The sequence below is a fragment of the Sturnus vulgaris genome, chromosome 4 (assembly GCF_052056855.1).
Source record: "Sturnus vulgaris isolate bStuVul1 chromosome 4, bStuVul1.hap1, whole genome shotgun sequence".
NCBI classification, from domain to species: Eukaryota; Metazoa; Chordata; class Aves; order Passeriformes; family Sturnidae; genus Sturnus; species Sturnus vulgaris.
The window spans coordinates 12,616,095-12,632,877 of NC_142246.1; the positions used below are offsets into that span (position 1 = coordinate 12,616,095).

General features: G+C 36.9%; 1 long non-coding RNA gene across 1 annotated transcript; it reads right to left on the bottom strand.

Moving 5' to 3' along the window:
• Window positions 1-2,512: 2,512 nt before the first annotated feature.
• On the bottom strand, window positions 2,513-16,549 carry LOC148223878 (uncharacterized). Its single transcript, XR_015803544.1, has 3 exons — window positions 16,498-16,549; window positions 4,361-4,425; window positions 2,513-2,582 (listed from the first exon to the last, which is right to left on the bottom strand). It is a non-coding gene; the product is annotated as an uncharacterized LOC148223878 (long non-coding RNA).
• Window positions 16,550-16,783: the final 234 nt, after the last annotated feature.

Sequence of the window (16,783 nt, forward strand, 5' to 3'; positions counted from 1 at the left end):
GTTTTCTTTTTTATATTGCTATAATCATTATTCTGAATATCTATAAATATTACAGAACATTCTGAATAAGATTTCTGTTTTTTATCTGTTGATTCAAATAAAATGTGTCTTTAATTAACTTCTGAAAGGAAATATTATATGTGTTGGGTAAAAAAATGCCATGTTCTACCAGCCTAGACAGACTCTGCTCTGCTAAAAGAAAATGCTGTGCATAAATCCACAATAAAACATAAATATTCAAGGGCCTCAGCTCTACACAAAATGTGGATTAGAGGCCAATAACTCCATGATATATTTTTGTGCATATTTTGTATAATTGATTTTTATATCTTGTGTTTCCTCCTTTGTTCCATTAAACATGAGGCACAGGTATGGGAGCCCCTCAGTGTAAAAGTTTTCTTTCTCTTATTTTACACCTTGTCAGGACCTTCCTGCTGGTCATCTATGGCATATCTTGCAACTTCCACCTCTTCAGGGGACAAAGAGGCTTCAAATTTCATTTGGCTGCACCTTCTTCACTCCTGATTGTTGCTTGCAGATGAAACAGATCTCTAATTTTCAGCCAAATGTCTGCCTTCCAAAACCTGAAAATTAAGTCCATCTAGTAAATGCAATTATCATCATCAGGCATTTTAAAGGGTGATCCTCACATACAGTTCTCTTAATACTTCTTTCTTTTTGCTTCCTGTGACAACCTGTTGTGAAAAATAGGCATATGCCAGTACTGAAAACAAACCCAGCATTTTTAAAAAATATAAAAATGCTTTCCAAAGGTTAAGAAAACAAGTACAGTAGTTGTTTCATTATATAATTGTTCAGAAAATAGAGTAGGAAATCAGTAACTGCTGTGAACCAAAAAATAAGATATAGAAATGTCTTAGTGGAAAAAATGTCTAAGATGAAATCCTGACTCTTAAAGCATACATTTCCCAATGATTCCTACAAGGCAAGGGTTTTATCACTAGCATTTCTGCTAATTATGCTTACTATTGACTCCTTCATCCTCCTCATGAGACAGTAAACTGATTTTCTTTTTTCTGTCTTAGAGCAACCTGGGGATGTACAGCACTCACTTTCACAGGTTTCAGCAGAATCCAGGCCAGGGGTCAGCATCTCATGAGGGATGTGATTACATTTTTAAAAATGCCTGATCTCAAGTTATTCTGTCTGGTTTTTACAGCAGCTGGAGAGAGGGGTAAAATACGACCCTTGGAGTTTACCTGTAGATTCTCTACTGCATAAGCCATGGAAAGGTACTTGACACAATGAGCTTCTTTCAGCTCCAAGTATCTGGGCTTCTTCCTATTTTGTACATATGGAACAATCACGTTGTGGGGCCTTTCATCTTCAGGAGCTTTAGTGGTTTTCATTGTGAAACAGTTCTTGGGAAAACATGGAGCATGAAAGTGGTTAATGAGGTTTCCCTGGTGCCATTAATTTAACAGAGAAGCACAGAAGATGACTGTCCATAGTAACCACAGAAAATATGCTAGATACTACCCAGCCTCTTTCATCTTCTGAGAACACACCCTAAAATAACTCTAAATATGAAAAGTGGAGAAAAACTAGGAGAAACTTGGGTATTCATACCTCTTCATCTGCAATGCAATGTAACATCCAGAGAATTTACATTATACTTCTTAATTTTTAAATAGTTAAATTACTATTCTCCATTGATTCTGCTGAATCCTCAGAGTACAGAGGATTGACAAATATTTGAGTATCTATTCTTTTTACAATGAAAACTACAGAATTATATCTATGTTCATGAACCAAACACAAGCCCAGGCTGCAGATATATGTGATTAGCTGTGATGTCAAACTTTTAGCACAATTCCTAGGGCAATTTTAGTTTGTGCCAAAAAACCCCCTAATCTCCCAAATTGCACCTGGGGCAATGAACATTATCAACACAGAGCCTGGATTTGGCTTCCTGATACCAAGAGAATTCAACCATGAAGTTGTAAGCTGTGTCACAACACTTAACCATGGGGCCTGTTTTATTTCTTGCTATAGATAAAATCTAACTGTGTCAAAGAAGACACACACTTAGGTGCACACATAGATTTTCTGATGCAGGTTAAGAAACTGAGAAGACTGATACTACCACATTCTGACACGAGGCTACAATTACACACAATTCCATAAAAATGAGGCAATATAAAATGCACTTTAATGTGTATTAATGTCATGTTTATATTTTTTATTATTTTCATTGTTAAAATCTTATTAAAATATCATTGTTTTTGATAAAAATATATGCTGGATGTTGCTTTAAGAGCTAAAAAAAATCTATCTTGTGACTTGTATCATCAATAGAATCTTGTCTAGTTTGTTCATCACACTCAGCAAAAATTGAACTGTGGTATATTTTAAAATGTTTGTGATCAGAAAAGGTGAATTTTAAAACAGGTTCTTTTTAAATTGCATTCATCTCCAGGTTAAAAAGAAAAGCACAACAGAACTGAGTCAAAGGCAGCAAATTCTTGCCCTTGAGCATTAGCAGCATCCTACCTCAATGGAAAAAGAAGTCTATGTAGACTTTCAGGAGAACAAACCAGAGGCTTCTGGTAGGCACATCACTTGTCATTTGGTATGATGTAAAAGTTGCAGGTTATTCCAATACCAAAGTGGGGAGAAAACAAATCAAAAGTTATAAATTAGCCAACTTTTAATAGCACTATAGAGAAATCAAAGCATTTACCAGATACTGTGTGTTTTAATTAATTAAATTAAATTAATTAATTCCAGCATGTTAAAACTAATGTAATTTGCTTTTATAAATAAAGAATAACATCCAAGCATGCCTGTTGCTCTCTTTTGAAAAGATGAGTGTTCCATCAACCAGTAGTCTCTGCCTACAAGGTTGGGTTTTATATTTTCCACAGCTAATGATCAACAGTGATCTTTCCCATGTGGAACTGCTTTGGCATTTGATCATTTTAATCTTATTTTCATTTAGCACTTTAATATATGATTCATAAAAATCAAAATTAGCTTGCCAGTGTCTGGGTCTTAACCATCATTTTTGTTATGTCTGCTTTCCTGTTCTAATAGTTCATATAAACCTCTGGAATTTAATACCAGTAATGGCCTGAGCATTTCCCTCTTTTCACCCTTCAACTCTTGTGATGGTGAGAATTATGCTGAATTCATCATTGCAGAAGGTGAGAGAAATCTGTAAGTTTATGCAGCTATAATGTTACTCAAACTGGAAGCACCAATGTCTGATATGCATATGTGATAACTTTTTTGAGAAGAAATATGATCAGACAAGTTGTTATACAAGTTGTGGTTTCATTTAACCTTTTTAGTCCATGAACATATTTGATGTTTTCTTAGAGCAAATTTAATAAATTCAAACATCCTTAGACTTTCTGGCCACCACTGTCCTTTGCTGGCATGTAAAGCTCTGAAACTTGAATAGCTGGAGGTAACTTACACAGTCTGTTCATGCTACCTTTGCTACTTACACTTTAATCCAGTATAAAGCAAATAAACTTTCATCTTCTAAGCACTTAAGCTAATTACGTTTAGCCAGAATCTCAAGTACTGGAATCAGTTCTATATACAGCCATTAAAAAGACAAACATCATAAAATCCAGATGCAAAAACCTGGCAACTTAGTCTAACAAATTTTCCTTGGCGTGAAATATAAACAAAATCATATCAACCACTCTGGCACTTCAGATGTCAAATGGTTAATCAGCGTTTTCAAATAAAAACTTTTTTTACTGTGGTGGTTATACACATGTACATTATTACTAAAATGTACTTTGATTCAAATACCATTTGATGTTAGTCTAACTTGTAGAATCTTTGAAAGTATTTTTCCAGAATAGTAATCATGAGTTAGAATCAATTTCATTTTAATTTGATGCTGTCTATTATTTTTTCCATTTAAAGATTTTCTGTATTTTCATTTCTGTACCACAAGTATTGGAGAATTATTGGTTTTTCAAAACTTACTACTAGAGTTCATAATTTTAAAGTCCTTTTCAAATCTATCCAAGTTTCAACACAAGTTAATCCTCCAAGCTTTGCAGTACTTCACTGTGCTCTCACATTGCTAGTGTAAAACTATTCCATCTTCAGTGCTCTGATTCCCAAGCTCATACCCTAGTTCATATTGTTGCTCATCACCTTAGGTTCATAAAGCTGTTTATACAAAAATAAGCCCCAATTATTCTATGGGATTTATAGGATCTGTAATGTACCATTTGAGGTAGCTTGGGGCTTTATATCTTATAAATTAATAGAAACTTGCCAACCATAGAGTTAATTTAGTAGAAGGTACACTGTGAATGAGTGTGAAGTCCAGCTCCTTTTATGTAGCAAAAGTAATTTAAAAAATTATCACCTGGTAACATCCTGAAGGCAGCCTATGAGCTAGTCTGCTTTTGATTCATTATGAATCCTCAGTGCCTGAGAAGTAAAGGTGACAATTAGAGTTCATCAGGGATTTCCTGTCACGTCATTTTCATCAATGTCAGTCAAATCAAAACTTCTCAGTGGGATATTTGCACCAGTTCTAATGAAGGTGCTATTCTTGTCCACAGTAAGGAGGAGAGTAACCCACATTAGATTAGTCAGCGTCAGGGATATGAGAGAAAAAAGTTCAGGATTTATATCTAGTATATTTTTTTTAACAGCTCCTATAAAAAGACTGAGATGCACCTCAAAAGAAGCAGATGGAGGGAGCCATTCATGGAGGATCCAGGAGCCTGAGGCAGGCACAGTTACATTAGGACATACTGGAACTATTACTACTCCTTTTTGGCTGCAGACTAGTGCCCCAGAGCTCTGCTGCAGGAAAGAGTCACGTTCATGGTGCCCCAGAAAGAGCTAAATTAAACTGTGAGTGTAGGTGTTTTGATACTCTTTGATACGGGCTAGAATGCTTTTGTTATTCTTCCTCATCTTGCTGCTGGCAAAGAGAGACAAGATAATGCACAGCAGGTGCTGCTTGAGCTGGGGGACAGCACCTCGAGTCCAGCCCTGTGCCTCTCAAGCAGTGCATGAGGCAGGTTCCTTGTAACACAGCTTTAGGTCCGAACCACTGGTTGTCTCGTTTTCTTCTGCTGTGAGGTAGGAAATGTCTTTCCTTATCACTCTTACTGAGAACCATTACATCCCAGAAACTGATAGTGAAAGGCATGAAGAGCAGAAAGGTGAAATATTCCAGGATTCACTCCTTCCCACGGCTGCTGCATTGCAAAATGCCTGTTAAATTTTGACTAAAAGTTGCCTAAGTAAAACTTCTAAGCATGATTTGGGCACCAAACACCAAATTAAATGATAAGCCTAACTTGGTCAATCCTCTTAGCTCAATAAATTTCTGAAGCTCATGAAACTAACCTTCACTGTAACACATTGATTTACACCTTTAGAAAAGGACTGATCAGGATTTGTCATTGTTGCTGTTGTTATATTACTGCTGGCATTCCCTGAAACATGATCACTTCAAGGACTGAAGCCTTACCCTTTAAAAAGAGAACAATAATGCCTGCATTTTGAACTGCACAGGTTACGCTCCAACTTCTCAGGAGACTGCCAAATTTTTTTTGAGTGCTTAGGGGCACTCCTTCCTTCACCTAAATAAGCAATAAACCAGCAATACAATGTTTATAACACAGTTCTAACAACTTGTGTTATTCCTTTTCCTCAGGAATGCTACAGGCCCTGAGCTTCCTCACAACCTTCCTGAGAGATTCCGTTCAGACATTTTGCACAGAGAAAAGCTAAATATACTTTATTTACCTTCTGCCTTGTTAGCACGTCACACATTAGTATACATTAAATCTAAATATTCTATCTAAATATTCTTATGCTCTGATTCATATACTGTGCCTCCACAGAGGTTATACTTACAGAAAAAGTGTCCATATTATCCACATCAGAGCAAGCATGATTTATAGGCTTCTTCAGATATATCACCTATATGTTTCTGAGGAAATCTCAATTTAAGTGGGTTTGAGTAATGATAAAGCTTTACTTATATCAGAAATTTACTAAATATATTTAAATACGTTACAATATTTAAAAATGTATGTAGCTGTGTTGGTGCAAAGCTTTACTAAAATAAGTTTATTTATCATAAATAATTTAGGAGAGCAGGTCTAACATTTTGCAGGTCAATACAGACCTTTGCACAGTGAGGATCAGAATTAGATGAAGTATGTAGGCCAGTCTCAGAGCAAATTTTAATAATTGATGGCACCACAGATTTTCAAATGCATGGGTAGCACTGGATTATTTACTTTCCACCAGAAGCCAACAGCAGTTGGATGAGTAGTTTCCATGGTGTTCTCTTCCTGTGCAATTTATTTCTCATAGCCATTTTAACAAATGCATTTTAAAGTAAAATAAAAAGTCATTCTTCTTCCACACACTGCTCATAAACTTACAGCTTGATTTCCCCCATGGAGAAGGGTGGTCTACAGGGAAAGATAAGGCCTGTGACCAGTGTGAAATCTCTGTACAATTCAGAATCTCATTTAATCTAAGTATTTGATCATACCTGAAGTATGATAAGCTATTCAATGGTTTTATAAAAAATGCTGTTGGAGCAGCATACAGACACCTAGAAGGTCTCTTCTAGCCATACATTTTATTTTGGGATCAATTTGACGTTAGCATACATTTGCCAGAGTAGTGTTAAAATTCAGAAGTCTTATTCTCTCTCCTCTGAAGTCGGGTCCCTGATGTAGCAAGGGCTCGTCTCCTTTCTGGCTCTCTGTGCAAGGGACTGTCTGACACAGGGCATTCAAGGACATTTATAATGGATGTTCAGCCAGTGAAGGAGTACCAGGCTTGAGTCACTCCCATGAGGCAGCTGAAGGATTCCTAGGGCAGCATGCCAAGGCTGGGCATTTGGGCTTGTATCTGTAAAAATGCCTAAGCTTTAATTTTCTTGGCATTAGTGGCATTGCATTCCAAAGGAAGACCTATTTCTTCAGATGTCTGCCCTAATAAATGAGTTACTTGAAAATACATTTTCCAGTACAAAGCTAAAGAGTGAAATCCTTAATGTGCTGTTGAGCCAGCCATGTGCTTTGCTTCTTTAACCAGAATGACAGGAAAAGTAACTGTCAGCATTTTCTTAGACACTCACACATTCAGCTTTTCCAAATGACATGGATATCCCATTGCAATATTTGAACTCCCTTAAGAACTGCAGTTTCTTCTGCAGATGGGGGTGAACTTTCTTAACTGCTTTTCCTTTTCTTTGTTTTTTCCCCAAAATACATAGTTTTAGTGAGGGTCCAGTGGGCCGTTAAGGACTGTCTTTATTTTGGCTTTCCTTTTGACTGAGCCCTTTATAAGAGATGTTGTGTGGTTTCCCTTTAGAAGAAGAGGAGTTTTGTGAGTAGTTAAGGGCAAAAAATTGAATTTGTTAGTGGTGCATTCCACACTTTTATGACTAAGTCCATAGCACATGTCTATGTAACTGGTACATAACATGATACTAAATCAGCCCGCATAACTAAATTGCAACATACCATTGATTTTAGTCACTAATAAAACACATACATTTGTTTCAAGTGGTTTTAATTATCTGTTTATTATTAAAGCATGTTTGCTTTGCTGTGTTTCTATAAAGTTTTGATGTAAGAAAGAATTTTTCTTCCAAATTTAAGCTCAACTGTATTACTTGATATATTTTTGGACCAGGCAAACAGTTTCAAATGACGAAACCATTGTTCTTTAACTTTGACCTCCTAAAGGTGGCACAGAAATCATGCCTGGGACTTGGTGTTCAGGGAAAGATAATTAAAGGTCTGATGGATTGCATTGATAGGACTTTGTCATTAGCTTCACAGAAATAAATCACTTCAGCTGAGGCCAGAACAATCTGTAAACCCGACTAGCAAACTCACAGCTCTCTGCTCACAGTCTGTTCCCTTTTCTCTCTGATCTAACTCCTGCCTCTGTTATTCCATGTCTTCCACTCTTCATTTTGTTTTTATCCCTTCCCTGACAGCAGAACTCTAACTCACTCCCACTGCTCCTTTCCTCTCTTCCTGATCTTGCACAGCACTGTGTGACTTGGGGGTTTGGAAGCTTTCCTATATCATAGATGTGTTTTCTCTCCCAGTTTTGCCATTTCCCTAAGAAACTGTTCAGAGCAAATCTACTTAATTCCGGTATTTTTTCCCACATCTCTGACTTGCTCCTTAATGTCCCCATCTTCCTGTATCCACTTATGTCTCTACTCAGATGGCATCCCATTAAAATCTTTAGAGAGGAAATCAGCAAACGTTTCTGATTTGTCTTGCTTTCCCTTCACCATAAATTTCCTTTACCATTGAGGAAGAGGTGCTGTAGTGACTCTCTTCTCAGAGCTCTGCTTTCTCCAGCAGTCCCATCCCTTCATCTCCACTCTTCCATTTTATCCTTTACTCTTCCTATAACTTTTGTCACTTTCCCCTTTCAATACAATCCTACTTCACTTTATCCCACCTCCCCAGCAAAAGCCCTACTTACCTCCTACTTTTACAGGTTCACTGGATGAAAAATTGAGCTTCTCTCCTCTGGTTCCATCCAAGGCCAAATTCTACCAAAACGCTGATTGCCAAGGTTTTTTCAAATCTTTAAATGATGTATCCTTATCCTGCTTAGTGTCTCTCCCTCAGTTTCCATTATTGGCTCACAGATATTAATAGAAACATAATGGTGCTCCCTGGTTATACTCACTAATTCTAAAACAAGGATCTTCATTCCTCTTGCAGCTTTGTTCATTATGCTTGGGAGGAATTATTGACTAACATTGACAGGACATGGTTTCTTTATAGTCAGAATCCTCTTTCCTTGATCTCTGTGGATGATGAGACAAACACAGGATTACTGGCCTGCAGAGACCTTTATCACTACTTTTGATAAATTAATTTGATATTGCCTAATTTCCTTGAACTCATTTGTCTACATCTGTTCCTTTGTCTTATCCCTAGATGGTTTCTGAGGCAGGACTGTGGGGTTTATCCAAATTTCATAGAACTCTTCCCACAGTGGAGTCTCAGCCCGTGACTAAAGCACCACTTGATTTTGTTAGTAACAACCATACCTTAAAGGCTTAACTGAATTTCAGCTGCACTAAAAGCACATAATTGTTAATAAACCAGCTCTTATTTTTATTGGAATTGTTTAAATTTAAGGCCTTTTTCAGTAATTTAGTCTTCTTTGTAATTAGCAATAGTGAGAAACATATGGTTACTCTTTTTGATCTGAGCAACTAACCATATTTTGAGATCTCATAGGTTATTCCCACTGGATGGAGAAATTGATGGGGTAAATATTCTTTGATGCTTATTTTTCTTTATTTCTGAAAAGGTTTATTTCCAAGAAAGAAATTACTTTTTTTCTTGAAAAAATCAGAATTTAAGCTGCCAGAAATCATGCATCCCCAAGTCAGTACCGAAGCAATAATATACTCTGTGGACTTTTCCTAAGGCATACATGACCATTAGTTCTTTTATGTCTTCAGCTATTACTGAGCTCTGTTCCATTTCTTAATTTAAAGTCTCTTCTACATACACATATTTGCAAGCTAAGCAAAACTGCTTCACTATTTTTATTTGGATTTCTGCTTTGAATCTGGAAACTCCTGCTGGTCTACATGGAGGGTTTGAATGACCTCTTACAAATATTATAAATAAGCAGCAAGTTCATCTCCATGCAAATAATGCATCAATTAAATGGAGATTGCTTTCAATAATTATATACAGATGCATTTACTATGAATTTTGCTTCATGGTCTGTAAAATCCCAACAGATAATAAAACTGAGTTTGTATTTTTACTTTGTAAATATCTGGGAAAACTGTTTCACTCAAAAACATAAAGGATTTTTCACAGATGACTGGAAATGCAACATTGACATTGAGATATCTTCTTTTTAAATGTGTAACAAAAATATTTTTTTTATGTAGTAAGAGAGGCAAAACTAGTAGAAGTCCTTTACTAATACTCACTGAGCTCCATTTCAGAACCTGTCAGAAACCCAGCCAGAACCTTTGCGTGTACCTCTAGGTTTTGCTGTTTGTGTTTGTTTGGAAGACTCACTTGTGACTATATGGTTATGTCATGTGAATTTGTGGTGTCATGAATAAAAGTCTTTATTATCAACTGTAAATAATGTAGTACAGCCCTCGCTGAACCGCATATAAAAGCTCTATTATTTCACTCACACATTCCATACTAGTATTTTGCTGTCACTTTTTATTAGCACATTTTAGCTGAAAGCTATCTTGTAAAGTCTAATACATTGTGATATGTTAAAGAATGCATAATGTATTTCTGTCTGGAAGAATCCTTTTCAATTGTCTTAGTTATTCCTTTGTACTTTCAATTCTAAATTTGTTTGTGTTTGTACATACCCTGCATGCAATTACTGTCTCCCAGTAGCTGTGGGGTAAAAAAGCTAATTTGTGATTTGTATCAATACTTTGTGTCATTTCCTTGGATCTTAGTTCATGTTGAGACACTCTTTGCTGTGCTAGTAATCCTACTGCAGCATTGTCATTTTGGCTTTTTTATTCATCTATAAATTTTACACCTGTGCTCCTTCTGACAAATAAGAGTCAGTCAGTCCTACCAACGCTGAGTTCCATTGGGTAAAGGAACATAGGAATGTGCCTTCAGAGCCCCAACAGGCAGGAGTGTGCCCTGCCCTGCTCCTGGGATGGACTCCTCCAAGCCTGCTCTAGTCAGAGCTGCTTTGTGCCAGTGCAAGTGGTGTCTCAGCAGTCACATTTGCTGAGAGGTGGAGAGAGTTTGGGGAGCAGGGCTCCCTAATGCAGCAGTGTGGCTCCTGGACTGTGCCCACCAAGCTCATGACAGTTTGTCTAGGCAGAATCACAGTTAGCATTTTGTGGTTTATGTATTGTATTCTTCGCTTGACAGCATTCAGATCACTGGGGCATTGTCTCCTTCCAGCCTTACACAGGGCAAATACAGAAAGTTGAGTGACACCTGCTACAGCTCTATATATGCATCCTCAAATGATATGTGCAAATTTCTGCAGCCCCATGAAAAATGTTCTTTTTCAGCCTCATTTATAGTATAACAAAGTAGTTGTTATAAACTGTAACCTTTCAACACTGATCTTGATGAATATGCAACAAAAAGATAAGGGTTTTGAGAAAAGCAATTGCAATGATCTAACTATAATAATACCTAGCTCTTGTACTGTCCTTTTCATCAACTGATCTCAGAGCACTTTAGAAAGGAGATCAGTATCATTATCCCCATTTTGCTCATTGGCTTCATTTTCTTACAGTGCATTGTCCTGATTTGCAAAATGTATACAAAACTCTTTATATTCATCTTTCAGATCCAATGTGAAGTGGGAGTTATACTCACTGTAGCATGAGAGGGTGCTTTTTGCCTTTCACATCCTCCAACCCCTACGCACACAGACCCTTCTATTTTTTCCTGACTGAGTGGTTTTGCAGAGCAGAGATCAAAAGGAAATTTATCAGTATCTGTCTCCCTTCAGACCATTGAAGCCAGACTTCTGACAACGGTGTAGCAGCCTTAAAGCTGAAAGAAGCATCGAGAATGGGGAAAGAAAGGAAAGAAAAAGTCCCATGGCTACACTGTCATTGTCAGATTGTGGAGGAGGAAATTGCAATGTGAGAGCACCACAGATGCTTTGAGGGTAGGGAGGCAGGGGATGGGGGACTCTGGCCAACCCAAAAAACTCCAGGCCCCCTAGTTCCCAAAGACTCTTGAGCTCTGAAGTTGAAGCAGCATCCTTGTGTATTATATAGTTGTTCTTAAAGGTGACCCAAACTGCTTCAAAGACATAAAATTAATCAGAAAGAACCAAGTGTGTCAATTAAACATAGTCCTTCCTTAATCTAGCTGCTAAAACTGGGGCAATAGGATTCAGAATTTCCTTTGCTAGAAAAACTCTTGTGTATAAATGCTGAAACCTAGAGTAAAAACTTACTAGTCTGAACTTGTCAAGACGCCAAGGGATTCAGGATAGGGATTGTCTGAAGTTCCTTGCCTAAATACTCAGCCAGGAGTGCTGAGGTGATATTAGACAGCACAGACTGTTTAGCTAAACCAGGGGAAAAGCCAGTGGCTCCTTTTATGTCAGATGTGCTCAGTACCCTTTTAACAGGATCCTCCATCCACTGTATTCCAAGTGACTTCACTGAAGCGCTGGGGAGTGTTCTGCTCCTGCATTGCTTGAAATAATCATGTTAGTTATGTGATTCACTGATGAAAGAGGAGCAGATAAATCCCTGAGCTCTGAACTTGGATAGCAGAAAGAAATGATGGATGAACCTTCTGCATTGGCAATTCAATTGGGTTCAGATAATGACTCAAATGTTTAGCTGCTTACCCCGACCATATCCCCCCAAAACTCTCCAAACAGTTATATCTGACACTGGGACTTCATCCAGCTCCCTTTGAAATCAATTAACAGACTCTCATGACTTCAGCTGAGGCCCTAGGGCTCAAACAGGTTTGCTCTCGCGTGACTTACAGATTGTTTGGCATTGTGGCTGAGATGGGGACAAGGTTGACAGAACACTAGTCAAAAGATAAATCTCCAGTTGGGGAGAAATGGGACAAGTGAAAATTCAAAGGACTTTAAAAATCCTCTAAGAAAACCTCTGGTGGTAGACTATTATAACGTATTTATTTTCTTTAGAAAATAGTTGATTCAGCTTGGCTTTGTAGAAAAAGAAAACCAAAACCAAACCCAGACATTCTTATTTGAACTGTTCTGGTTACCCACGTCAGTAAAATGCATTACATTTTATTGTCAATAGATAATTATTTTGAATTTGATGACTGAGAGATACATTCTGGTAATGAGTAGGACCTGAAAGAACTTTTTCAAAAAATATTCAGAATTACCTGTTAATTAAATAACTGCAGCATATCTAGCAAATTCTCTACTCATGGTCAGGCAAGAATTTAGAGATTCCATATGGCAACTTGCACCAAACAAAGGGAACCTGGCCAAAGAGGTTAATTAATTGGGACACATTGTCTCAAAGTTTTGCACAGTGTCATTACTACCCAGAGATACTCAACAGGATGTGGTTGCATTTCATCTTCTTGGCATTTCAGAAATGTGTCTGAGCCTGCATTGTTGAACTCTTTTCAGATTTAAGAGCTGTCAGTCCCAATACTTTTGTGTGACAGTGTAAATAAGAAAAGGATAAATGTTTATAGGGAGGTTGTCAGCATACTATTAATGTATTTAAGGAGATGAAAAATCTCTATATTACTTGCAATAGATTTTTTTTTTCAGGAAATAAAAATGGGGTTTAATTTCTTTTTCTAAAGAAGATATAAAACATTTCTAATTGAAATATAAAATACTTTAAATCAACCATTTTCTCATTAAAAAATACCAGACTGATAAAAAAAATGTCACTTTCTGATAAGAAGAATTTTGTGGTAAGAAAATGAGCCAGTGCTACTAATAAATCCTTGTATCTTCATAACTACTTGACAGATATTTCTGGACTCCATGGTATTCCTTCCAAATTAACCTTATTAATTTGAAGGGGAGAAAAGAACACAGATGTGTTTTGTCTTTGTGAAGCAGTTAGGTCACAGTTGCAGATCCTTTTAATTAAATCTCTTTGTCTGTAGACACCCAAAAAGGAAAGGTTTGAAAGGCCTCAAAGAATTAAAGTTCCAGGTGTCAGTGTGGTGGTACCATTTGAGGCCACCCCTGTGAGAGCACTGAGCTCATTTGGCACAGCTCACAGGAGCAGCTGTAGGGACAACCATCTACCCAGTGTGGCCATGCACACTAACATGAAAAGGTTCTCATGTAAAAGACTCTAATATAAAAAGACTACACAGAGACAAACAAGACCATACACTTCCTGAAGTGCATACTTCTGACCCTAGTCTGCTGCTTGAGAATTGTTTCATGAGCTTCTGTAGGGTGACTGTGGTCTGATGATTTTGGGGAAGGTACAGTTTAGTGTATGCCTGTACAAAGAGCCTAAATGCCAGAACTGAGACCAAAACATTTTTAAATCCAATTTTCTTATTATTACCTTCTACTTGAATTAAAGGCAAATGGAAAACAGAGAGCTCCATGTTACTTTTTTTTATAGCTATTTTCTGGCTGGTTCATAGTATGGCTCTCAGGAACTCATAGAGGGTTAGCTGGGCTCACAGCACTGAAAGAGAATGTTCAAATGCAAAACATGTCCCTTTATAATGAGCAGAGATCATGGCAATATTTCCATTCCTACTGTCTTTCAAAAACCAACTTCATGAAATGTAACTTGAAGCCTCAAACCATGTGACATAGTCTCACTAGTGGTAAAAAATAATCTGAAAATAATGCTATTTTACCTACTAGTTACTATTTCTGAAAGTTATCACATATTTTTAATTTCCACTCAGTTGTGGATTATATGAAAGCTCTTTCCTTGTGGAAAAAGGCAGACCTTACACTGGTTCTGATAAGTTGGCTTCACTGCATTTGATGCAGGAAAAAAAAATAAATCAGGACTTGAAGTATGTTTCTTGTGACTCTTCTTCTGTCTTCTCTGAAAGTAATTTAATATTGGTCTTATCAGTAGCAGGTTACCTCTCATGTCTGGATCTGTTACTTGTGGTACAATGTACACAGTGCTGTAGAAGACAAAGCATGCCTGATGTGTCACATCAAAACCACAGGAATGTCATAAGAATTTTTCCTTAGTCTACCTTTGAAGGAATTGTCCATGAATCCCAGTGCCCTGAGTGTGATCACTGAGAGGTGCAGTTTGGCAGATTCTGCATCACACTGGTGTCCAAAGGCTGTTCCAGAAACATCTCTCAAAAGTGGGCATAAGGATTAAATGGTTTCTTCAGAGAGCTAAACAATGGGAGCCTGAGGAAAAGGAATCCTAATTCACAGGAAAGACTAAGAGAGTTGTTTGCACTCTCAGTGACATAACATAAGGTAAAGATGATAGACTGTTCAGAACAGTTTATTATGAATATCCAAATTCTACAAAAATCACCAAAAAATTCTTAATTCTTCATTCTCTTATGTTCTCACAATATAATGAAAATCTCTTTAAGACTGTTTGGGGTAACAGGTGCTTGCAGAAAACCCTTTTGTGTTGTGGGTATACTCACAACAGAATGTGTTCTCCACTGAAAGCATTGGGAAAAGTAGCTTTAGATATTCATCATCCTACTGGAGATCAGGTTATTTGGGAAGACTGTGTTGACACTGTATTTTCAAACCTGATGTCACCAATTCTCAGAAACATCTACTCTTTTTGTCTAATGTGTGCACATGAACAAATGACAGTGCAATTTTGCTGATGGAGGATATCTTCTGAACGGCTCACACATGTATTTCAGAAGAAATTCAAATGTAGCACAGAAATTCTGTGTTCTTTACAGTAATTAATTAATTTGTTACAGAAGATGTTGTTTTATAAGGCACTAACTACAACCACTGGGACATTTCTTTGTTGTGAATGTCTCAGGTGATATAATTCCAAATAGTCAGGTCAAATTACACATTTGTAAGTCTAACTGCACCCTGGAAATGCATCCAAGGACATAACTATGAATAGCAATTAAATTGAAAGCTGTTAAACAAAACTGGATAGAAGAATGGCAAAATTATGTATTAGGCCCTTTTATTTATTGACTTTAGCAGGCCATATGCTGAAGTTCTAACTCAATCCTTACTACCCTAGGTAAGCAAAAATATAATTCAAGTTAAAAAGTATAATTAAATTATTAACCACAAAGGAGGTAGATTTGGGGATGGAGGGAATAAACAGTAAGATTGATATTTTCACTATTCCATGCATTAGAACAGCCACATTTTTAAGGACATGATTTTTGGAAACTGGAATCCACACAGGAAATGGTCTTTTCTCAATTGGAAAAATTCCTTTTTTTTTTCTTATTCTCCCCAGAACTCTCTTCTTCTTTCTTCTTTGGCACTCTTTGCTTATTACTATATTCATCATGATTGTGGTGCATTTGAAGAAAGAGTATGTGTTGATAAACCTCCTCATTCATTATGGATTCAAAATACAATTACAGCAATTACATATAATAGTGGCAATATATGTTTAAAAAGCCTCGCTGAGACAGCTGCTTTGAAACAATAATGAACACCCATGATTTAAATCACTTGTGTGTGAGATTAGCTCTTTTGCTTTTCTTATTTCCTAGAAACGTTATGGAAAGTATTTAAAACAGAATAGCACAGAGTTGTTATTGAAGTTTTGTGGCAAAACATGCAAAAAAAAGACTTAAAAACAGAGATGACAGTCACCTACTGCACTGCTCTAGTTTCTTAACAGCTTATTCCCATGTGCAGAATTGAAGCTCTTAGGAAGTGTTTTAGGAAGACATGAACTCTTTCTGTGCCAAAATAAGTGGCTGATCTTCAAGAATTCAGCACCACTTGACAGAAGAAAATCCCTCCCTATAACCTTTAATCTGGGATCTGCTATGTGCCAAGAACATTTGAAATGTAAGTCTCCCTTACCTGGTGGGCAAATTTTCCTGTCTAGGTCGGTGCTGAGTTTATCTGGCATGCTGGTTCTCTGATATTCCAGTGATGAACTCTAGAAAAATGAAAAGGTTACAAAGATCTGTTTCCTGTGGTTTAGAGGATAACATACTTTCAGAAAAAAATCCTGCTGTTTATTTCCTAAGTACACATTTAACTCTTACTTGAGCTAAAGAACTATCTGCTGACTCCTTATTAATGTCTCTCAATTAAATATGTTTTCATCTTCCTTCTACATCAATTGATGGACATTTTATCAGAT